The sequence below is a fragment of the Nyctereutes procyonoides genome, unplaced genomic scaffold (assembly GCF_905146905.1).
Source record: "Nyctereutes procyonoides isolate TBG_1078 unplaced genomic scaffold, NYPRO_anot_genome, whole genome shotgun sequence".
Classification (NCBI taxonomy): Eukaryota; Metazoa; Chordata; class Mammalia; order Carnivora; family Canidae; genus Nyctereutes; species Nyctereutes procyonoides.
Window position 1 is genome coordinate 2,520,657 of NW_026575131.1, and position 24,738 is coordinate 2,545,394.

At 40.5% G+C, this 24,738-nt stretch overlaps 1 protein-coding gene across 2 annotated transcripts in view; it reads right to left on the bottom strand.

Moving 5' to 3' along the window:
• GATA2 (GATA binding protein 2) overlaps positions 1 to 23,916 on the bottom strand; it is a 71,705-nt gene extending 47,789 nt beyond the window's left edge. Inside the window, exon 1 of one of the 2 annotated variants that reach the window (XM_055344238.1) lies at positions 23,840 to 23,916. The gene's annotated coding sequence lies outside the window, so the exon portion shown is untranslated. Of the gene's footprint in view, positions 1 to 22,986; positions 23,010 to 23,839 lie in introns of those variants that run through there. The other variant, XM_055344241.1, reaches the window with a different exon arrangement.
• Between the last annotated feature and the right edge of the window lie 822 nt (positions 23,917 to 24,738).

Below are 24,738 nucleotides of genomic sequence, written 5' to 3' on the forward strand. Positions count from 1 at the left end.
TCTTATCTGATGACATCCCTCTCTGTGAGGCAACCTAATACAAATGACAACCTGACACAGGTACTAAAGGCCAGTGCCTTGACTCAAAGGAGGGACTAGCTTTGTGGTGCCATTTATGCCCCAGACTCCTTGTGGTATCACACTGAAGTCCTATTTCACCTGGGAGCGCCTTCTTACTCACCTCTTTCCCCCACCTGGCCCTGCTCTCCTCTTCGCTTCCAGGGTTCTTCTGAGAGCATTCCCTCAGTCAGCCACAGACACCCAAATCCCTGTCTCAGGCTCTGCTTCTAGGAAACCTGATCTGAGACAGAGGTCTAGGGTCTGTGGTATAGACTTGGAGGGAGGGTTCCTGAGGCTATTGGACACACAGGAGCTCAGGAGAGAAGTCCATGCTGGGAAAAGTGAGTAGGAAGCAACCTGCCTCCTCACACTTCATTCCTCCATGACATGGCAAGAGAGGACATATCTAAATGTGAAGTAGTTACAAAATCATGGGGCTGGCATTTCTCTCCTTTTATGGGTGAAGAAGCCAAAGACCCAGGGACACCTCTGAAAGGGTAGAGAAGAGAAATGCCCTGCTGTCTTTCCCAGGACGGTGTCCCTCAGAAGAGGCCAATCTGCCAGCAAGAAAAGAAAGAGAAAGACAAAAGAAGAAAGAAAGAAAGGAAAGAAAGAAAGAAAGAAAGAAAGAAAGAAAGAAAGAAAGAGAATTTCCTGAAAATTTTACCAAATATAGCAATTTATCTACTTGCTCTAAGAACACTTTTAAGGAGTGTGTTCCTCTTGCAACTATACTTGTCTTATGATAATGGAAATATGGCCTTTAGTGAGTTGATCCTTACACAGATTGGCTGCTCAAAAGAGCCATCCTTAACGGATGGATTTGGGAGAAGTGACCCAGAGGTGCTCTGTTCAGCACTCACAGGAAGGCTGAAGGCCAGTACTGCCCATCAAAGAACGGGCCCTGTTCCCAGCCTTGGTAAGCCCATTTCTGCAGGCAGATTGTTGAAGCCTTAAATTCAACTCCCAGAACTCAACTCTGGGTTCCGTGGAGCATTTCTCCCCTGGAAAGGACCCTGATTGGGAATATAGAGGTTAATTCAGGGACTCACAGACTCTAGCTGGAAGTGCCCTAGAGCATCCTTAAGAACAACCCTTCAGAAAGTCAGGGAGTCCTTCACTGACACCTCTACCACGTGGTCTTCTAGACGCTGCTTGCATGTTCTCCCTTGATGACAGGTTCCCTCCTTCTGAGAAGTCTCTTCAGAGCTCTAAGAAATGTCTTCCTCACATAATGTTGAACCCAGTTTTCTTGAAATTCTTCCTACAGCTTCTGAGACCACAGCCCCAGCAAGAAAACCCTGTAGATTTTGGAAAGAGAGATGTGAAAGGCCCAAAAGGTGGAATCTTAAACCAGAAGTAAGGAAAACTGAAAACTCACTCAATTGAACCACAAAATCCTCAAAGCTCATTAAGGGGCAACACTGGCTATATCCAGAATTGGGGTAAGAGGATGAAAAACATAAAGTCTATACTCAGCCAAACTATCTACCAGGTATGAGGTAAATAAACACATTTTCAGACATGAAAGTTTTTTTTTAATTGTCTTCTACGTAACCCTTTTCAGAAATTATTGGAGGATGTGTGTTACCATAATGAAGGAGGAAACCAAGAGAGATGAGGGCACAGAGACGACTCCTTGGTTAGCACAGAGGAAACAAAAGAATCAACAAGGATGAGAAAAATGAAGAGAATCCCCAGGCCCCAGACATGTACCAAGTCAGGGGAGAAGGAGCTATCCAGATTGGAGCAAGCCTAAGGGCTTCAGGGGATGTGTTACCAAGAAGTAAACTGAAAGAATGTGTGATGCATTAAACATCTTAATAAGGCAGCTAGACTATCTGCTGAGAGACTGAAGTTAGTAGTAAATGTACATCGAAAACCAAACAAAGAGAACAGAAACCAAGACAGACCAACTCCAGGGGAAAAAAAGAAAATTGTAGAAGAAAGAAAATACAAGCATCATTTATTTCAAGCAGTGTTTACATATTCATTATAATGATCTAACCAAAGTTATGGTCTAACTGCAGGGAAAGATTGGGAGAAAATGGGGTGGGTGGAGCATTGGGGACAAGAGGGCATTAAATCTTCATCTTACATGACAATTTAAGGCTGATATTTAAGTAGCATAGCAAGTATAGGATTTAGAGATATGGAGGTAAATATTACAAGAGTAAGTCAGGAGCTTGGGTGGCTCAGTTGGTTAGGCATCTGACTCTTGGTTTGGGCTCAGGTCATGATCTCAGGTTTGTGAGTTTGGCCCCTTGCCCAGCAGGGAATCTAGTTCTCCCTCTCCCTCTGCTGCCTCTCCTGATCATGTGCACTCTCGCTCTGTCTCTCTCTCAAATAAATAAATCTTTTTTTTTTTTTTTTAAGAGTAAGTCAGGACATTTGAAAGAGACAACTTGGAAAGAGAATGCAATTTCTCCTAAAAAGTCATGCAGAATTATTTGACTCTTTGAATCAATATATGTAAAGCTTGGTTAAAATTTTCAATGTTAAAGAAAGAAAAAAGGAAGATGAATGGACATTTTTGATAGCTATTTGGCAACATCTAGGAGAGCTGAAATTTAAATGCCTTTCTTTTTTTTAAGATTTTATTTATTTATTCATGAGATACACACAGAGAGAGAGAGAGAGAGAGAGAGAGAGAGAGAGAGACAGGCAGAGGGAGAAGCAGACTCCCTGCAAGGAGCCTGATGCGGGACTCAATCCCAGGACCCTGGGATCACTACCAAGCCAAAAGCAGATGCTCTACCACTGAACCACCCAGGTGTCCCTCAAATACCTACTTCTTGCTGAGTTGTGAATATTGAAGTAGAAACCTTGCCTTTCATAGTGCCTGGAACACATTAAGCCCTCACTACATGATGGGATTGGGACACCAAGGACTGCTTCCTATTCCCCACCCCAGCATCACCTGTCACTTCCTTCTCTACCCTTCAGCTTGCAGCCATCAGATGACTTGCAGCTCCTTGGTTGTGCTGTGGTGGGCACTGTTGGTTGCCTACTGTATTCGTTTCCTCTTGCTGCTATAACAAATGGCCACAAACTTAGTGGCTTAAAACAACACAAATGTCATTCTCCTACAGTTGTGGAGGTCAGAAGTCTGAAATGAGCTTCACTGGTCTAAAGTCAAGGCATTAGCAGTGCAGTTCCTTCTGAAGGCTATGAGGAGAAAATCTGTCTCCCTGAAGTTCTCTAAGTGGCTTCTTAAGGGGTGCCTGTATTCCTTGTATTGTATTCCTGTATTCCCCTTTGTCCCATCTTTAGAGCATGTCACTCCAATCTCTGCCTCCTTGCTATGCTACTTCTCCTCTGACTCTGACTCCTCCTGTATCTCTCTTAAAAGTACTGCTGTGATTACCTCAGGCCCACCGGGATAAACCAGGATAATCTCCCTAACTTCATCACATCACAAGAGCAAAGTCTCTTTCACTATATATAGAAACCAAAATTCACAGTTCTGGAAATGAGGATGTGGACATAATTAGAGGTCATTATTTAGCCTATTGCAGTTTCTTGGCCCCCAAAGATTCACGTGCATCCCACACAGGAGGTACATTCACCTCATCCCAAGGTCCCTAAACCCATTAAATCCACTATCAACCCCAAAATCTCACCTAAGTCTCATCAGCTCTAAAGTTCCAAATTTCATCCTCTAAGCTAACCTTCGTGGTTCCTGGAAATTAGGATGTAGATATATTTATGAGGTCGTTATTCTGCCTACCATACCTATGAACCATCATTCTCCTCTTTCTGTTCTTGTAATCAAATCCCAAATTTGCCTATGCATTGGGAAGCCACGTACTTGAGAGGGACTGGTTCTCTCTTTAGCACCAGGGCTCTAGCCTAGATTAATTCTCTAATAATTCTGTTCTGTGGCAGAGACAGCTCATTGTTCCTTAATATTCATTTCCTTCTTCTTCCTATAGTAACAGTCCAGAATAAAGTCTAAATTACTCAGCCTCCTTTGCACCTGAAGGTGGACATTTGACTTAGTTGAACCAATGAGAAATGAGCAAAATCAAATCTGAACTTCTGAGTCATGCCCTTAAGGGAAAGTGGAATGCCTCCAGTACCTCCTGCCTCTCTAGTTGGTTAAACAAAGACATGCTGGGAGAAGTTGGCGTAGCCATCTTAGATCACAAGATGAAAGCCACAATTTAAAGATGGAGGAGACATAAGATAGAAAGAACCCGGGTCTCTATTAATTGTGGACATAGAAATCAGCCTAGGACTACCTACTTGGACTTTACCTTGAGAGAAAAATAAACATCTCTTTTGTTTAAGCCACTGTTACTTTTGGATGTTTGTTATGGCCACTAAGCTTGAGTCCTATGTTGACTAGGCATGATCATATGCCATAATTGTGGCCAACCAGACATGGCAGGTGGTCTTCTGGACTGCTTCTAGAAAATGTTTTCCTCTGTCCAAAGGTGCACAAGGAAGGGACCCTCTCTCCATCTGGCTTTTGGACATTGCTGTGTAAAGCTATGAATCCTGTGGCTGATTCAGTCATCTGCTGACCTTGAAGAGCCAATCCTAGGAATGAAAACTATGCTGCCAAGGCTGGAAAAGGGGAAAGAGGGGGCAGTCCAGGGGTATTGGATGCTGTCCCTGAGCCTCTGTATAAACCTACTCAAGAATGCCTACTTCCAGACTCCCTGTTACATGAGATAATGATGGTCTAATGTGTAGGCCACCTATAGCCAGTTTTTCTGGTGCTTCCAGCCAAAGAAATTCTATTTGGAGACATTCCTCAGTAGCTCATGGAGCCTCAACCAAATCATCCCAGGCTCCATGCTGGAGGAAGCCTCAAGATTTTGCACTCTTCCTGCCTTGGTGAAAAGATTTTCTAGGATCTCCAGTCTCTACCAGATCCCTCTCTGGCCAGGCCTACCAAGGGCTGTGAAATCTCCACTCCTCCCAACGTCAGGATTTATCTGGTATCTATCAGTCCATTAAGCTGTATGAGAGCTATTAAATTTCCTGAGTCTTTCTTCCCTTATCTGCAGAATAAGTTGCCCCTCTTATAAGATCTTTGTGTGAATTAAATTAGATAATGGATTATTTTTAAAGTTTGTCATATGTCACTTTATCCTACTAGAAAGCAAGTTCTTCTGCATAAATGAATGACAATATTGATATAATCCCCAGAACCTATGACAAGGTCTAACAACAAGCAGATACTCAGAAAATATTTACAGATAAACTTTAGATATGACCAGTCAGGCCACAGCAGTTCTCTAGAGGCACAATAATTGGTTCAGAGTTGGCTGAAGCCAAGCCAACTGGGCCAAGCAAAGTGAATCCCAAGACTTTTGCTTAGGCAGCTGGAAATTAGATTCACTTCCCACTCAATTCTTCAACTGTGGAGGGTGTTAGCTACACCAGGACTGCTGTAGCTAATTTGCCACACAAAAGGAAAGACTGTCTGAGTGTGGAATCTCATAGAGAAATCAGACAGAGTTTTGATGACATAATTTAAGACCCTGAATCAAACCATACCTGAAGACCACTCTTAGGTTTTCCAGTTACATGAAGCAATATCTCCTTTTTTTTTTTTTTTAAAGATGGTTTGGGATTCCCAACTGCTGTGATGAAAAACAGAATGCCACTTGGTAAATAGGTCAGCCCAAATATATGTATGAAATCACTTCTGCTGAATGATTTAGTACAACTGCTGCTGGCTAGTACTGATTTTGTCCTGCCCGAGTATACATAGATGGTTGCTTTTGCTGTGGAAATTAAAAGGCAATTAGATGGGGGCCCCAGGGTTGTTCAGTCGGGTAAGCGTCTGAATCTTGACCTCAGCTCAGGTCTTGATCTCAGAGTCATGATTTTAAGACCCACCTTGGGCTCAATGCCTATTATGAAGCCTACTTAAAAAGTGGCAGGGGGGGTGGCAATTGGATGGCTTCCTTGCTCCAAAAATGTTCTAGAGATTCTACAAAATAAAGTAACTCACAAGTGACTATATCCAACTCAAGTTCAATATTCATTTTACTCATTTGAGCAACTCCCCCTAGAAAGTTAATTGGGCACAGATATGTCTCCAAATCTTTTATTTAGTGGCCAATTGCTTTCTTTTGCCAACCAGAGGATGCCTTTTTTGGTTTAAGGCAGTCCCAAGACTGCCCAAACAAGGGTGGCCAGAAAGAGTTGGCTGGAATACACTAGCACCAAAGAACAAAGAAACCACTAGTTTGAATAGCACATATCTGAATAGTTTGGTCTCCACCCTTGAGTATAACAGGATTCCTCTGTGGTTCCACATACTCTCCCAGGTTGGGTCTTAAGGTTCTAAGAGGTTTATTGGTGAGCTCTGAAAATCAGCATCTTGTGAGGGAACAAGGGAAGCAGGATGGGGCAGAGAAGATAGACTGTGGCACAGTCACTACAAAGACTCAGCCAAACTCATGGGGAGCTCTGGGGCTGAAATGGCCTTCAGTTGTCCCAAGTTGGAGCAAGGGAGCTGAGCCTTTAGACTCCTGCCCTGACCAGTCATCAGACACAGACTCCTCAAGAAGGGGGTCTGGGATTGGTAGAGGTAGCTCTCTTTAATTGTGAATGGTTACTAGACAGGGACTCAGCAGAGAGCCATTATCAGCCAGGTCTCCGAGCAGCTGGGGAGTAATTTGGGGATCTGCATGACATATTATAGCATTCACTACACTCCCGACTCCTGCCAGAAACTTGTCAGGAAGTGGGAATATCCCTAGTCCTCTCCATACTTGGCTCCATTTTCTCAGAGATCCCTGACTTTTACTTTGGGAGCACCATGATGCCATCTGGATCATTCTCCAGTCCCTGAAACACCAGTGCCCAAAGAGCTGTGAGCAAATGGCCAAGCCTCAAACCCCCTCAGTCAACCCCTACAGGTGTCCTTGGTCCTTAGGCTGGTGGGATTTCCCCTCCCTTTGTCACCCAGTGGACCCCTCATTCCTTCCTCCTCTATGCTCAGAACTCACTCTTGAACTCACCCTCTACCATGTCTTCTCTGAATGATACACCTGTGGATCCTCTCCTGCACCTGCCCCAGTAGGATTCAGCCCATGAAGTGATGGGTGGGAGTCTCCTTCCAATGGAACTTTTGGGGCTTATCTTCACATGAACACCAAGAAGAGCTATTGGCATATGATGGTGGCTTCTCAGAAGTGCACACCTCCACCCGGCTGCTCTGTGGAATTCATGGCTCCCCTCGCTGGTTGGAAGACAGGGGGCCCTGAAAGCCTCCTGCTGTGCCCAGCAGGGACTCTGTGCCTGGCAGGGAGCGAGTAGCAAGTCCTGTTGCTGGCAGATTCCTGGGAGGCACTGTCAGTTGTGTTTCACTCTCAGACTTCCTCCGGCCTGTGTAGGGGCTTGGCCATGCCAGCCAACACGTGTGGCACAGCGGGCTGGGTTGCAAAATATATCCGGCATGGCAGTTGGTGAAAGAGTTATGCAATCGCCACCAACTTACGGAAACCACCGTGAGACGCTTTCTGGGAGGAGAAGCGCCTGGCTTTGCCACCCTGGCCACAGGCTGGGGTTCCATGCTGGGGGTCTGGAGTGGCCCAGGCTGTGGGGTGTCAAGAACTGTGACAGACCTTCCCTGAAGCCACCTGGAAGCATGTGAGCCACAAGTCCCAGGATTTCTGACATCTTCTCCTCTGAGAACCTCCAATCCACTCTCTCCTTCACACTCTACAGACTCCAAGAAACACTCTCATTTGGTTATCAGCTGCCCCTTAGACTCCCAGATCCTCCACAGGAGGTCCCACATTACAGAGGTATGGGGCCAATCTTGAGAGGGAGTCTGGAGGGGACATTTTTGGGTGGAATGGGGAGGAGAATGGAGACCTCATCCTGTAAGGAGTGAAGTGGGTCATTGTGGAGAAGGAGATCCAGCCAGTGGCTTTAAGCCTCTGCAGGACTGTCCCAAGGGGGGAAGCAAGTGGCCCTCAGGGGCATAGATGACAAAGCTAGGACCCGTGGTGAAGTTACAGGGAGACAGAGCCAAATTCCCTCTCAGAGAGAACTTCCTCCTGTTGAGAGCTCTCCATGGATAGGATGGAAAGAGAGTGGACTTATCACAGAAGGAACTAGACAACCACTTGCCAGATGTCACAAAAGTAAGCTAAGCAGCATCTCTGCCCCAGCTTGGAGCTTGGTGCCACTCCCTTGCTCAGGACCATCATTGGCCATTCCTAAGAAGTAAAGCAATGGAAGGAATTTTGCAAATTAAACAGGGAACCAGGTGAGGAGTAGACCACTGCCAAAGCCCCTCCTGCTCCCCTGGGCCCCTACATCTCCCTCTACCAGGGAAAAACAGACTGAAAATGGGTTTTAAAGTAAAACCCACCTGAATCTGAATCTCAGCTCTGTTATTTACCCTCTGACACCATGGAAGTCATTTACCTTCTCCAAGCCTGTAGTTGTTCTTGGAAGATTATGTGAGATAAAGGACACGAGGGCCCCTGGCACACATACAGTTAGTGTTCAAGAAAAGGAAAGTTGGTTTTATTTCAATCTCACCACCTAGCTGCCTTAAATCCTCAAACTGAAACCTTGTTCTTAAGGCTCACCACCTCCAAGGATGGCAAAAATTGACATCAGGTTGGAATGCATCCTTCTAGACATTTTCACATGCCCTGTGTACATATGTGTGTATGCTCACTGAGGAGGGGCTATCTGATATAAGTTTTATGCTTTATATGTTATTATGCACCTTGCTTTTTTCACTCAACAATATATCTTGGAGGCATCTTCATGCGAATGAATATAGATCTACTCCATACTCCTTAACTGCCTTATTTAGGGAATGATTACACCATGGTTTCATAGCTCTTCCTCTGTGAATGGACACTGAAGTTACTTTTATTTTTTCACCCTTACAAACAATAAACATCTTCACTGGTGCCTTCTAGGGTATATAAACAAAGGTTTCATTTCCAAAGAAGTGGAACCCCGGTGTCAGAGAGTATGTGAATTTATAATTTTAATATATATATATATATATATATATATATATATATATATATATACTGGTAAAAATTCATTAATCCATGACCATTATTTTCAATTGAGTTACTTTAACCCCAGAGGCATTGTGATTTTTCTTAAATGTTTAAATTGCAGTTAAAAGTTGCAAACAGGTGGTACCTGGGTGGCTCAGTGGTTGAACATCTGCCTTTGGCTCAGGGCATGATCCTAGGGTCTTGGGATCAAGTCCTGCATTAGGCTCCCTGTGGGGAGTCTGCTTCTCCCTCTGCCTATGTCTCTGCCTCTCTCTGTCTCTCATGAATAAACAAACAAAATCTTTAAAAAAATAGTCTTTAAAAAAATGTTGCACACAAAAGGAATGCATGTTTCTTGTAAAAAGAATAGATACCCAGATGGGTTTTTTTTTTAAGTGCAAGTCCTTTTCCTTTCCTAACTTATCTCTCCTCCCAATTGTGAATAGTTGGCATATATATTGCCAGACCATTTTCATTTACAACCACACAAATAGTACATAAATACAGATTTTTCTTTTTATATGAATGAGATATAGATGGACATAAAACTTGGTTTTTCACTTTACTAACATATCCTGGACATCTTTCCATGTCAGCATATGCATATCTGGATCTTACTTCTAATGGTTGCATAGAATTTTATTTTAAGAGGCATCATAATAAATTTACTCAGTCCCCAACTGATGGACATTTTGGCTGTTGTCAGGCATTTGCTAGCATAAATGAAGCTACATTAAACATCCTGGTACACACATCTTTGTGTTCTCTGAAAATACATCAAACTAAAAATAAGCAAAATTAATCTTAGAAGCATAGGAAGACAGGTGTTGGAGGACAGGATATTGGTGATCCTTGGGAAAGGTGAGTGGCTAGGAAGGGACACAACAAGAGTTTCCAGGGTGCTGGGAATGTTCTATTCCTTGATCTGGCTGCTACTTGCACACATGGGACTGTTGAGTTTGTGAAAATTCATCAAGATGTACACTTATCGGGTTCCTTGCTGGTGCAGCTGGTTAAGAGTCCTACTCTTGGTTTTATCTCAGGGTGGTGTGATGGAGCCCCGCCTCTAGCCCTATACTCAGCATGGAACCCACTTAAGACTCTGTCCCTGCCTACTGCCCTCTCTCTTTTCAAAATTAAAAAAAAAAAAAGATGTACACTTACAAGTCATCCACTTTTCTGTATATATGTTATATTACAACTTCAATATTTACTTTAAAAATAAGTGAGAAAGTGAGTGAGAAAATGGTTCAGTCCGTTAAGCGTCTGCCCTTCACTGGGGTCATGATCTCAGGGTACTTGGATGGAGCCCCACATCAGGGTCCCCACTCAGCGGGGAGCCTGCATCTCACTCTCCATTTGCTCCCTCCCTCACTGCTTGTGCTCTCTCTCTCGTTCTCTCTCTCAATTAAATAACATCTTTTTAAAAAAATAAGTGAAAAAATAATATATTTATGTTTTGTTTTGGAGGGGTTAGATAGGACTGAAGCTCTGTCACAAGTTAAATCCTAATTTGTGCAAAACTTGCAAACAACACAGTGAAATAATTTGCTTACAGATGTTGGACAAGTTACTAGGGGATGCATAGGATGAGTGTCAGATGTTGTACGTGAAAAATCATAGATAACATAAAGTTCTGGATGACATTATTCTTCTGGAGAACAGCTAGGAACATTCCAATCCCAGATCATCTTAATCTAACCATCAGTCCCTCTGAAGGATGGTCTGTTTCTGGTTCATTCTTATTTTTAACAGCAGTTCAATTTAGATATAATTCACATATCACACAGTTCACCCATTCAAAGTGTAAAATTCCATGTTTTTTAGAATATTCACAGATACATGCAATTATCAATAGTCAATTTTAGGACATTTTCACAGGCCCTAAAGAAACCCCATACACTTTAGCTATCACCTCTCTTATTACTCCTACTTCCCTCAGCGCTAAACAACCACTAATCTACTGTCTCCATAGATTTGCCTATTTGGATATTTGATATAAATGGAACTGTATTATGTATGGTCTTTATGAATGCTTTCTTTCACTTAGCACAAATGTTTTCGAGGTGCATTTGTGTTGTAACATGTATCAGTACTTCATTCTTTTTTGTGGTTGAATACTATTCCATTGTATGGATAGACCACATTTTATTTATTCATTCATCAGTTAATGAATACTTGAATTATTTCTACCCTTTGGCTATTATAAATAGTGCTTCTATAAACATTTGTATTCAAGTTTTTGTGTGAATAAGTATTTTCATTTCTCTTGGGTAGATACCTAAGAGAAGAATTTCTGAGTCATATGGTATTTAACCATTCGAAGAACTGTTAGACTGTTTTTCAAAGTGGCTGCTTCATTTTATATGCACACCACCAGTATATGAGGGTTTCCACTTCACATGCTATTGCCCGACTTGGGTTTTTTTTTTTAAGATTTATTTATTTGTTTGTTTGTTTATTTATTTATTTATTTATTTATTTATTTATTTATGATAGACAGAGAGAGAGAGAGAGAGGCAGAGACACAGGAGGAGGGAGAAGCAGGCTCCATGCCAGGAGCCCAACGTGGGACTCGATCTGGAATTCGATCCGGGACTCCACCCGGGACTCCACCCGGGACTCGACCCGGGCCTCAACCCGGGACTCCAGGGTCGCGCCCTGGGCCAAAGTCAGGCGCTAAACCACTGAGCCACCCAGGGATCCCCCGCCCGACTTGTTTTTATTAGAGCCGTCCTAATGGGTGTGAGGTGGTATCCTGTCATTTTAATTTGCATTTCCCTGGTGACTAATGACCGTTGAGCATCTTTCCACATGTTTATTGGACATTAGTATATCTTTTTTAGGAAAATGCCCACTTAAATCTTTTAACGGTTCTTTTTAATGGGTTGTCTTTTTATTACCATGTTTAAGATTTCGTTATGTATTCTAGATACAAATTCCTTATCACATACATGATTTGTAAATATTTTCTCCCATTCTGTGGGTTGTTTTTTCATTTTCCTGATAGTGTCCTTCAAAGCATAAAAATTTTTAATTTTGATGAGTTCAATATAAATTGAACTCATCAATTTTTTTTGTTTCCACCATTGCTCCTATTTTTGGTGTGCTTAGAATCTATTGCCAAATATGGAGCCATTAAGATTTATCCAGGCATTTCTTCTAATAGTTTTGTTGTTTTAGATCTTATATTTGGGTTCTTGATTGATTTTGTTTTGGTTTTTATGTGTGTTGTGATATAAGGGTCAAAATTCATGCTTTGACATGCAGCTATCCAGTTGTTTAGTACCATTTGTTGAAAAGACCATTCTTTTTCCATCTTGGTAACACTGTCCAAAATCAATTAACCATAGACACATGAGTTCAATTCTAGACTCTCGATTCTATTCCACTGCTCCACATGTTGCCTGTCCTCATGCCACTACTACACTGTCTTGATTACTATTGCTTTGTAGTAAGTTTTCAAATAGGAAAATCTGAGTCCTCCTACTTTGTTCTTACCTTTCAGGACTGTTTTGGCTAATCTTGGTGTCTTGCAATTCCATTTGAATTTTAGGATCAGTTTTTAAATTTATACTAGGAAGTCATCTGTGATTCTGATGCAGATTGAATTGAATCTGTAGGTCAATTTAGAGAGTACTATCATCTAAGTAATATTAAGTCTTCCAATCCATGAATATGAAATGTCTTTCCATTTATTTGGAATTTACTTATTTTCTTTCAACAAAGTTTTGTAGTTTTCAAGATATAAATTTTATACTTCTTTTGTTAAATTGAATATAAGTATTTTATTCTTTTTGGTACTATTGTCAATTGAATTGTTTTCTTAATTACATTTTCATATTGTTTTTTGCAAGTGTATAGAAATACAATTGATGTTGTATATTAATCTCATATCCTGCAACCATGCTGAATTTATTATCTCTAATAGTCTTTTAGTGGTTTCCTTAGGATTTTCTATATAAAATATCATATCTGTGAATATATTTTTAAAAGATTTTGTTTATTATTTAGAGAGCAAGAAAGGCAGAGACATGTGCAGAGGGAGAAGAGGCTTCATGTAGGAAGCCTGATGTGGGACTTAATCCTGGGTCTCCAGCATCATGCCCCGGGCTGAAGGCAGGCGCTAAACCCGCTGAGCCACTCAGGGATCCCTCATATCTGTGAATAGAAATAATTTTACTTCTTCCTTTCCAATATGAATGTATCTTCTTTCTTTTTTTCTTAAGATTTTATTTATTTATTCATGAGAGACAGAGAGAGAGAGAGAGAAGCAGAGACACAAGCAGAGGGAGAAGGAGCCTCCATGCAGAGAGCCTGATGTGGGACTTGATCCCGGGACTCCAGGAGCCCAAAAGTAGGTGCTCAACTGCTGAGCCACCCAGGCGTCCCTATTTTATTTCTTTTAATTATCTAATTGCTCTGGCTAGAATCTCTAAAACAATGTTGAATAGAAGTGGCAACAGTGGGCATTCTTGTCTTGTTCTTATTCCTAGAGGGAAAGTATCCAGTCTTTCATTATTAAGTATTATGTTAGTGATGGGGTTTTTGTAGATGCTCTTTATCAGGTTGAGGAAGTTCCTTTCTATTACAAGATTTTAGTGTTTTTATCATAAAAGAGAGCTGCGTTTTATCAAGTTATTTCTGTGTATCTATTGAGATTATTGTATTTTATCCCTCATTCTATTGACAAGTTGTATTATGTTAGATTTTTGCATGTTAAATCAAATTTGCAATGTCACATAAATCCCACATGATCATGGTACATAATTTGTTTGTATATGTTGCTGAATTCTGTTTGCTAGCATTTAGCTTAGGAGTTTTGCATTGATATTCATAAGAAATATTGGTCTGTAGTTTTCTTTCCATGTGAGGTTTTTCATTTTGATATTATGCTGGTCTCATAGAGTGAGTTGGAGAGTATTTCCTCTTCCTCTATTTTTTGGGAGAATTTGTGAGGAGTAGGTATTATTATTACTATTTTTTAAAGATTTTATTTGTTTGGGATCCCTGGGTGGCGCAGCGGTTTGGCGCCTGCCTTTGGCCCAGGGCGTGATCCTGGAGACCCAGGATCGAGTCCCACATCGGGCTCCCGGTGCATGGAGCCTGCTTCTCCCTCTGCCTATGTCTCTGCGCCTCTCTCTCTCTCTCTCTCTCTCTGTGACTATCATAAATAAATAAAAATTAAAAAAATAAAAATAAAAATAAAGATTTTATTTGTTTATTCATGAGAGACACAGAGAGAGAGAGAGAGAGAGAGAGAGAGAGAGAGAGAGAGAGAGAGGCAAAGACACAGGCAGAGGGAGAAGCAGGCTCCATGCAGGGAGCCCAACGTGGGTCTTGATCCTGGGTCTCCAGGATCAGGCCCTGGGCTGAAGGTGCTGTTAAACTGCTGAGCCACCTGGGCTGCCCAGGAATAGGTATTAATTTTATAAATGTTTGCTAGAATTCACCAGTGAAACCGTCTCGCCCTGGCTGCTTTCCTTGTGGGTAGTTGTTTTAATTACTAATTCAATCTCTTCACTTATTAGAGATCTATTCAGATTGTCTATTCCTTCTTGAGCCACTTTTGGTGCTTTTTGTCTTTCTAGGAATTTGTTCATTTCATCTAAGTTGTCTAATTTATTAACATGAAATTGTTCATAGTATGCCTTTATAATTCTTTTTATTTTTGTAAGGTCAGTAGTAATGTCTCTTCATTTCTGATTCTAGTCATTTGAGTCTTCTCTCATTTTTTTCTTGGTTAATCTAGCTAAAAGTTTGCCAATTTTCTTGATCTTCTTTTTTTTTAATAATAAATTTATTTTTTATTGGTGTTCAATTTGCCAACATACAGAATAACACCCAGTGCTCATCCCGTCAAGTGCCCCCCTCAGTGCCTGTCACCCATTCACCCCCACCCCCCGCCCTCCTCCCCTTCCACCACCCCTAGTTCGTTTCCCAGAGTTAGGAGTCTTCATTTTCTGTCTCCCTTTCTGATATTTCCTACCCATTTCTTCTCCCTTCCCTTCTATTCCCTTTCACTATTATTTATATTCCCCACATGAATGAGACCATATAATGTTTGTCCTTCTCCGATTGACTTACTTCACTCAGCATAATACCTTCCAGTTCCATCCACGTTGAAGCAAATGGTGGGTATTTGTCGTTTCTAATGGCTGAGGAATATTCCACTATATATATAGACCACATCTTCTTTATCCATTCATCTTTCGATGGACACCGAGGCTCCTTCCACAGTTTGGCTATTGTGGACATTGCTGCTAGAAACATCCAGGTGCAGGTGTCCCGGTGTTTCATTGCATCTGCATCTTTGGGGTAAATCCCCAGCAGTGCACAAAGAATCAGCTTTTGGTTTTGCTGCTTGTCTCTATTGTTTTCCTATTTTATATTTTCTTAATTTCTACTTTAATCTTCACTATGTCATTCCTTTTTCTTCCTTTAGGTTTTATTTGCCCTTATTTTCCCAGATCTTAAGGTGGAAAGTTCGGTTATTGATTTGAGATCTTCCTTCTTTATTGAATATGTATATTTCCCTCTAAGACTACTTTGGCTGTTTTGATATGCTGTGTCTTTGTTTTCATTCGCTGAAAAGCATTTTCTGATTTCTCTTCGATTTCTTCTTTGTCCCATTGGTGATTTAGGAGAATGTTGTTTAAATTCCACATATTTGTGAGCTTCTTAAATTATTTTGTTATTGATCCCTAACTTCGTTCCATTTTGGCCAGAGAGCTTACCTTGTGTTATTTTTATCCTTTAAAATTTACTGAAGTTTGTTTTATGATCTAGCATATGGGCTCTCCTGAAGAACAGTCATGTGCACTTGAGAAGAATGTGTATTTTGTTGGAGTATTCTATAGATGTGTCTTAGGTTTAATTGGTTTATAGCGTTGTCCTCTGGATTTTTTATCTCCTGCCTGGTTGTTTTATCCACTACTGTTAGTGGGGTATTGAAATCTCTAACCATGACTGTTGAATTGTTTACAACTCCAGTTATGTCAGTGTTTGTTTCATGTGTTTTGATGCTCTGTTTGTGAGTACATATATGTTTATAATTATTATATCTTCCTGATGGATTGACCCTTTTATCATTATAAAATGTCCTTCTTTATCTTTAGAAACTTCTTTTGTTCTGAGTCCATTTTGTCTGATATTTGTATAGCCAGTGAAGATTTCTTGTGGTTGCTGTCTGTATTATACCTCTTTTTCTATCCTTGTTCTTTCAATCTGTCTGTATTTTTTAATCTAAAGTGTGTCTCCTGTAAACAGCATAGAGTTGAAACTTGTTTTTTTTTTTAAATTCAATCTGACAATCTCTGCTTTTACTGGACTGTTTAATTCATTCATATTTAATGTTATTATTAATATAGTTAGATTCACATCTATCATTTTACTTTTTGCTTCTATGTGTCTCCTGTCTTTTTGTTCCTGTATTCTTCCTGCTTTTGTTTGCATTAACAATATTTCCTAAGGTAACATCTAAATTTCTTTAGTGACATTTTTACTATATCTTCTTGAGGTATTTCCTTACCATCAGCTTTTGATTTATACTAACCTAACTCTAGTGAGATATAGAAATGTTACTTCTATATAATCCTATTCCATTTTCATCCTTTTTTTGTCATTATGTTACATATTATTTCTGTAAATGTTCTAAACTCAACCTTACATTACTATAATTATTACTTTATATAATTTCATGTCTCTTAAAGAAACTGAGAAGAAAGATCAAATATATATTTATAGGTTTAGCTAAATTGCTCTTCTTATGTATCATTTCTGGCTCCCTTCATTTGTTCATGTGAATTAAGTTACTATCTGGAGTCATTTCCTTATCCCCAGTACAGCTCTGTTCCACCCATCTCCTTTGTGCTATATATTACATTTTAAGGTGGTATAGGCCCAACAACACATTATTATATACATACTGTTTTATGCAATTGCTCTTTAAATCACATAAGAGAAGAAAAAGAAAAAATATGTATTTATACTCTTTCTTATAATTACATGATTATCTTTGTCAGTGATCTTGGTTTTTGTGTGTGGATTCAAAATAGTGTCCAGGGAAATTTGATTTCAGCCTCAAGAACCTCCTTAGGTATTTCTTGTAAGGCAGGTTGACTGGCAAAAAAATCTGTTTTCATTTATCTGACAATGTCTTTTTTGTTTTTATTTATTTATTTATTTATTTATTTATCTATCTATTTATGTATGTATGTATGTATTTAATGAGGGAGAGAGAGAGAGAGACAGGCAGATGGAGAAGCAGGCTCCATATAGGGAGCCCTACGTGGGACTCGATCCTGGGTCTCCAGGATCAGGCCCTGGGCTGAAGGCGGCGCTAAACCACTTAGCCACCCAGGCTGCCCTTTGATAATGTCTTTACCTCATTTTTGCTTTCAAAAGATAGCTTTGCTGGATATAGGATTCTTGGAAAAAACTTTTCTCTGATCAGTTTGAACGTGTTATCCCACTGCCTTCTGACCTCCATTGTCTGATGAGAAATCAGCTGTTAATCTTACTAGGATTCCTTTGTAAGTGATGTCATTTTTCTCTTGCTACTTTCTCCTTGTCTTTGACTTTTTTTAAGTTTATTTTTCAAGTAATCTCTATATCCAACATGGGGCTCAAACTTGTGACTCTGAGATCAAGAGTTGCACACTCTTCTGACTGAGCCAGGCAGGCACCCCATCCTTGTTTTTGACTTTTGACATTTTTATGGTTTAATGTGTCTGTTTGTAGATCTCTTTTCATTTTTCTACTTGGAATTTGTTAAGCTTCCCAGACATGTAAATTAATATATTTTCAATAATATGGGAAGTTCTCAATCATTACTTCTTCAAATATTTTTTCTGCTCTTTTTTCTCTCCTCTGCCCTCTGGTACTACCATTATTTTTAAGATTTTATTTATTTATTGTTGAGAGACACACAGAGAGAGAGGCAGAGACACAGGCAGAGGGAGAAGCAGGCTCCTTACATGGAGCGCAATGCAGGACTTAATCCCAGGACCCTGGGATCATGCCCTGAGCCTAAGGCAGACGCTCAACCACTGAGCCACCAAGGCATCCCTGGTACTCCCATTAAATGCATGTTTGTGTGCTTACATGGATTCTCTCAGGCTCTGTTTATTTTTCTTCATTCTTTTTTCTCCCCATTAGATCACATTATATCTATCAATCTATCTTCATGTTCACTAATTCTTTCTTCTGCAAGTTCAAATCTACTATTGAATTCTTCTAGATGAATTTTTTCATCTTTCATCCTTTTCTCTGGAATTTTACTCTTTTACTCCAGAATTTTCATTTATTTTTTAAAAATTATTTCTCTTTATTGATAGCCTCTACTTAATGCAATATTATCATTATACTTTTCTTTATTTCTTTAATCATGGTTTTCTTTAATCTCATGAACATATTTATAATGGCCACTTTGAAATCTTTGTTAAATCCAAGTCTGATGACTTTCACAGGTAGTTCCTGTTGCCTTCCTTTTTCCTGGTGTATGGGGCATACTTTCTTGTTTCTTTGCATAACTCATAATTTTTTGTTGGAAACTTGACATTTTAGGTGATATATTACAGCAATTCTGGATACTGGTTTCTCTGGCACTGGTCTCCTATACCAGATTTGATATTGTTATTCATTTGTTTGTTTGTTTTAGTGTTAGGCTGGGTATATTAGTGAAGTCATCTCTCACTACCATTCTGCAGTGTGAAGCCTCTGATGTTGCTCCTCAGAGGTTGCAGCCTTGAGTATGCCTGCAGTCACCCTGGGATAAAAATGATTTGGGCAGATCTCATCTTGATTGTTTCTTTCTCTATCCAGCTGTTAAGCTTCACTAATTGGGGTTGTTTTACTGTTTTCATTAATGCCTTGGGGCATAATTGCTCCACATATTGATCCAATCAAAAGCAGTCTTCTTTGAAGGAAACAATGTGTAGTAAAGAATTTAACTACTTGCCCCAAAATAAGTCTGGCCTCTGGCCTCAGCCTCTGGGAGATTCAATAATTGCCTTGAGAAGGAAATGGAGCCAAATACCAGATAGACTTCCCTGGGTGTCCCTTCTCACCCATATTTTAATTCCACAATCCCTCATTGCTATGGTAACTCTTCAGAGATATGGTTTTTAGATATTTAGCTCATATTTTCTACTTATTCTCAGAGGAAGCGTTGGTCTGGAAAAATATAATCAACCATTGATAGAAATTCAAACTGCAGTGGTTAACAGTGAAGATGAAGAGGAAGATGTGAGTGGAAGAATCATGTAGGAGGTAGGATCAATAAAATCCATTGATTGGTTGATTGGCTGTGAGAAGAAGGAAGAGATCAGGACAATATAAAGGTTTCTAGATCTAGCAATTTCACGTTTGGTGGGCTCCTTCACAGAGACAGGGATCCTGGAAGAGGAACCATATGATGAAAAGTGGAGATAATGAATTCAATATTGGATATTCTGAATTTAAAATGCCTGTGTGACATTCTAATGTCCAGGAGGCAATGCCATACTGAGGTCTAAAGTGCAAGAGAGAAGCTTGGTGGGGAAAGAGAGGTTTGAAAGTTATCAACAAAGAAGTGAGAACGAAACCATGAGAGTGGATAAGAAGTCAAAAGAGAAGAGGAACAAGAGAAGATCCTTGGAAGACACTTTTCTATTTCTTGTATGGGAGAGCACAAGGGATAGAAAAAAATCAAAGGAAAAGGAAGGAATCCACATGTCAGAAGGCCCAAGCAAATGATAGAGGTTCTTCCCAGAGAAGTCTCAGTGATGGTGGAGGCAGAAGCCAGATTTCTAAGGTTCAGGGAGTAAGCAGGTAGTAAAGAAGTGGAAGACAGAAGTGCAGACAACTCTTTCCAGAAGTTCCTAAAAGGTATTTGTTGCAGGTCTCTATTCTGCTGGTCTACCTACTTTAGGAAGTCTATGTGCAGCATTCCTGCAGTCGACACTGGCTATTTTGGCTCTCCCACTTCCCATTGCCTTATTAACCCTTGAGAGAATTACCATGGTGATGAATTCAACAATTTGTTCTTCTTCCCTCAATCTACCTATTCATACAGCATCATCTAACACTGTTAATCATCCATCTCTACCTCTGGTCCAAGATAACATTTGTGGTGGTTTTAAAAAATATGAGTGCACATTCTCTGACCCTTTCCCCCCAAACCCTTTCCCTATGAAAATGGGAAGGCTTTTGGAACACCTGGGCGGCTCAGTGGTTAAGCTTCTGCCTTTGGCTCAGGGCATGATTCTAGAGTTCCAGGATCAAGTCCCACGTTGGGCTCCCTGAATGCAGCCTGCTTTTTTCTCTACATATATCTCTGCCTCTCTCTTTCTGTGTCTCTCAAGAATAAATAAATAAAATCTTTTAAAAAAAGAAAATGGGAGGGCTTTTGACCAGTTCTATTAATAGCATATGGTACAAATGATACTATAGAGCCTTCAGTGCTAGTTCATACAAGGTTATGCAGCTTTCCACCTTATTGCTGAAACCCTTGGTCCCAGAGCTCTGAGCCACCATGTAAGAAGTCCAACCATCCTAAGAAGTTCAACTATCCCTCTGCCACACTGGAGAGGCCACATGTAGATGATCTAGCAGACAATCATACCTGAGCCCATACTTCAGTCCTTCCAGCCCAGGTGCAAGATGCATGAATGAAAAGACCCTCTGGGAAATGGATCCTCCAATCCCAACTGTTCTAGCCCTGAAGTTGTCCAAGTTACCCCCAGCCATTCAAGTCATCCCAACTGAGGGTCTAGATAGTCGGAAGCATAAAGGACCCACTGTGCTTGTCCAAATGTCCAAATGGATGTCCCGTAGCATCCGTTAGCATAGTAGAAGAGTTGTTTCACATTACTATATTTTAGGATAGGTTGTTACCCAGCCATAGATAACTGGAATATCATTTTTTCTTATTTCTGTTCTTCTATTCAGACCATTATTTTTCTCCTAATCCTACACATATACACAGATTGTGTTCCCACCATCCAGAGTGGAAAGTTCTCCCAACTCAGTAATGGAGCCTAATTAGCCTTAAAGTCTGTCCTGAGCTTAACAAAGCTTAAAAGCATGCCTCAAAAGAACTAAATTCCATCCCAGAACAAGGCCCAAAAATATTTAAAGAAATACAAAACAAATAAAATCAAGCAATCAAGAACATAATATTTACAATGCCTGTCATCCAAACAAAAATTAGCAGGCACACAAAGAAGTAAAAAATAAATAAATAAAGGAGAAAAAGTAATCAATAAAAACAGACCCAGAAATAAAACAGGTGACAAAATGGTTATACAATGGTATTAATAGGATATTTATAATAGTTAACTACTATAAACATAATATATTCAAGAAGGGAGAGGAGAACATGAACATGATGAAGATAGAAATTGATATAAAAAGGGCCAAAGTCAGGACTCCTGGGTGGCACAGTCAGTTAAGCATCTCACTTTTAATTTCTGGGTTTTTAAAAATTTATTTGAGAGAGAGAGAGCATATATGCACATAAGCAGGGAGGAGAAGCAGAAAGAGAGGGAGAGGTAGACTCCCCACTAGCAAGGGAGCCAGATGCAGGGCTCCATCCCAGGACCCTGAGATCATGACCTGAGCTGAAGGCAGACACTTAACCAACTGAGCTACCTAGATGCTCCTGACTCTTGATTTCAGCTTAGGTCATGATCTCACAGTTGTGAGATCAAGCCCCGCATCAAGCTTTGCACCCAGCTCCGACTCTGCTTGAAGATTCTCTCCCTCTCTCTCTCTCTCCCTCCCTCCCTCTGCCCCTTCCCCTGCTCATGTTCTCTCTCTCAAATAAACAAATAAATAAAATTTTTTTAAAAAAAGACTAAAATCAAACTTCCACAAATGAACAATACCCTAAATAGGATTAATAGCACATTAGACACTGCAAAAGAAAAGAAAGCAGAAGAAGATAAGTGAATGAAGAACAGATGAGACAGAAATCAACTAAAATATGTTAGACTAAATTCAGCCATGTCAATAATCATATTAAGTGTAAATGTTTAACATTCTAATTAGAAGGCAGATTGTCAGATTGGATAAAAACACAAGACCTAAGGCCTTTACAAGAAACTCACTTTAAAAATAAAGGCTACTGGGGTGCCTGTTGGCTCAGTGGTTGAGCATCTGCCTTTGGCTCAGGTCATGATCTGGAGGTCCCAGGATTGAGTCTCACATCAGGCTCAATAAGAAGCCTGCTTCTCCCTCTATGTTTCTCTCTGTGTCTCTCATGAATAAATAAACAAAATCTTTAAAATATATATATAAAGTTTACCAATAGATGAAAAGTAAAAAAATGGAAATACACACACACACACACACAAACACTCACACACACTTTTTTAAAAAGCTGGGTGGGGGGATCCCTGGGTGGCGCAGAGGTTTAGCGCCTGCCTTTGGCCCAGGGCACGATCCTGGAGACCCGGGATCGAATCCCACGTTGGGCTCCTGGTGCATGGAACCTGCTTCTCCCTCTGCCTGTGTCTCTGCCTCTCTCTCTCTCTCTCTCTCTCTCTCTGTGACTATCATAAATAAATAAAAATAAAAATAAAAATAAAAAGCTGGGTGGGTGGTAATATTAATATCACATAAAGTAGATTTCAGAACAAGGACTATCACAAGAAATTTAAAAGAGCCCTTCATAATGACAAAGGGGTTAATTGATACCTAAAAATCCTAAATGTCAATACATAGCTTCAAAATACATGAAGCAAAAACTGATGAGCTAAAAGGAGAAATAGACAAATCCATGGTTACGGTTGGAGATTTCAACACATTTCTCTCAATAACTGATAGAACAAAGTAGACAGAAAATCAGTAAGGATATGGAGCAGAGGTCAGCAAACAGATCAGTCTTGTTTTTGTAAATAAAGTTTTCTTGGAATATAGCCATGCACATTTATTTACATACGGTTGATGACTGCTTTGCTATGATGGCAAAGTCGAGTAGTTGCAACAGGGATGGTACAGCCTGCAAGGCCAAAAACATTACACCTCCTTATATAAAAGACTTGAATGACATTACCAAATTGACCTAATTAACATTTTTAGAACATTATACAAAAGGATATCTATTTTTTTAGGATTTTACTTATTTATTCATGAGACACACACACACACACACACACACACACACACACACACACACTGAGGCAGAGACACAGGCAGAGGGAGAAGCAGGCTCCATGCAGGGAGCCCGATGTGGGACTCGATCCTGGGACTCCAGGATCACACTCCAGGCCAAAGGCAGGTGCTAAACCACTAAGCCACCCAAGGATCCCCATACAAAGGATATCTAAATACACAGTTTTTCCTAGTACACATGGAACACTCACCGAAACAAACAGTTTTCTGCATGATACAAGTCTTAATATATTTACAAGGATTCAAATATTCCCTCTGCCCACAAAAGAATTAAATTAGAAGTCAGTAATTAACTAAACAACACACTTGCAAATAACCCAGGAGTCAAAGAAGAAACTACAAAGGAAATTAGAAAATATTTGAATAACAGAAATGAAAATATGACATATCAGAATTTGAGGCATGCAGATCAAATAGGACTACTAAGCTGCCCATGTATTTTAGTTCAGGGACACCATGATCACTTCGCTACCACTGAAGATTTCCGTGGGCCAAGCATCCTGCTTATTGCTCTTGCCCAGCTTCCCGCCTTATCTCTGGTGGTTAGGTGTCACCACCCATACTCTCCTGCTTCCTTGAATCAGTCAACTTCCCCAAAACTTAGTGGCTTAAACACCAACCTGTCACTTTGCTCACAATTCTGTGATCAGCTGAGTAGTTCTTGTGGTCTGAGTGGGCTCGCTGAGCCTTTCATGTGCCTGTAGTCAGCTGGTAGCCAAATGACCTAGGACATCCTCACTCACATGTCTGGCAATTGGCTGGCTGTTGGCCAGAGAGACAAGGACAAGTGGGCCACGTGTCTCTCATCATCCAGCAGCCTAGCCCAGAATTCTTAACCAGAGGCCAGGTTCCAAAGCAGGAGGAAAGGGCAGACAAGCTCCAGAGTGCAAATATTTTTCAAACTTTGGCTTGGGCCACCCTTGTTACTGTTCCATTGTCCAAAGCAGATTAAATATTGGAGATATTGTATCCAGATACAAGATGTGGAGAACCGGACTCCACCTGGGAAGAACTGCAGATTTCTGTGGATACAACAGGAAGAATTTTTGTGGCCATTTCTACAATCCATGCAGGGAGCTCATTTCAATGGGAACATCCCCCACTGTCATCACTATCCTGCAGAGAATAGCCTTTACTTTCAAAATTCTGATGTTCCCCTCACCAATGTATTACTCAAAGATCTGATTGAGAAAATGTCCTGTGGACCCTCTGCCCCAGGGGTCATTTTTAGGGGCCAGATGAGTATTTGCTGAAATTTCAATCATTCCCAGAGCTCTAGCTGCAAAGGAGTTTGGAAAAGGTTTTTTTCTTGCTTCCCAACCTCTACAGTATTGGAAAGGATGCCAGAAGGTGGTGACACAGATGTTGAGCACCAGTCTTTCATATCCACTTATGCTGAGGGGCTTTATGAGGATGGACTTTTTGCAGCAACAGGAAAGGAATCCGAGGCAGGAGCTCCTGATGCCAGCTCCTACCCCTTGGCCTTGAATTTCAGAGCCTTTAAGCCATATCATCAGAG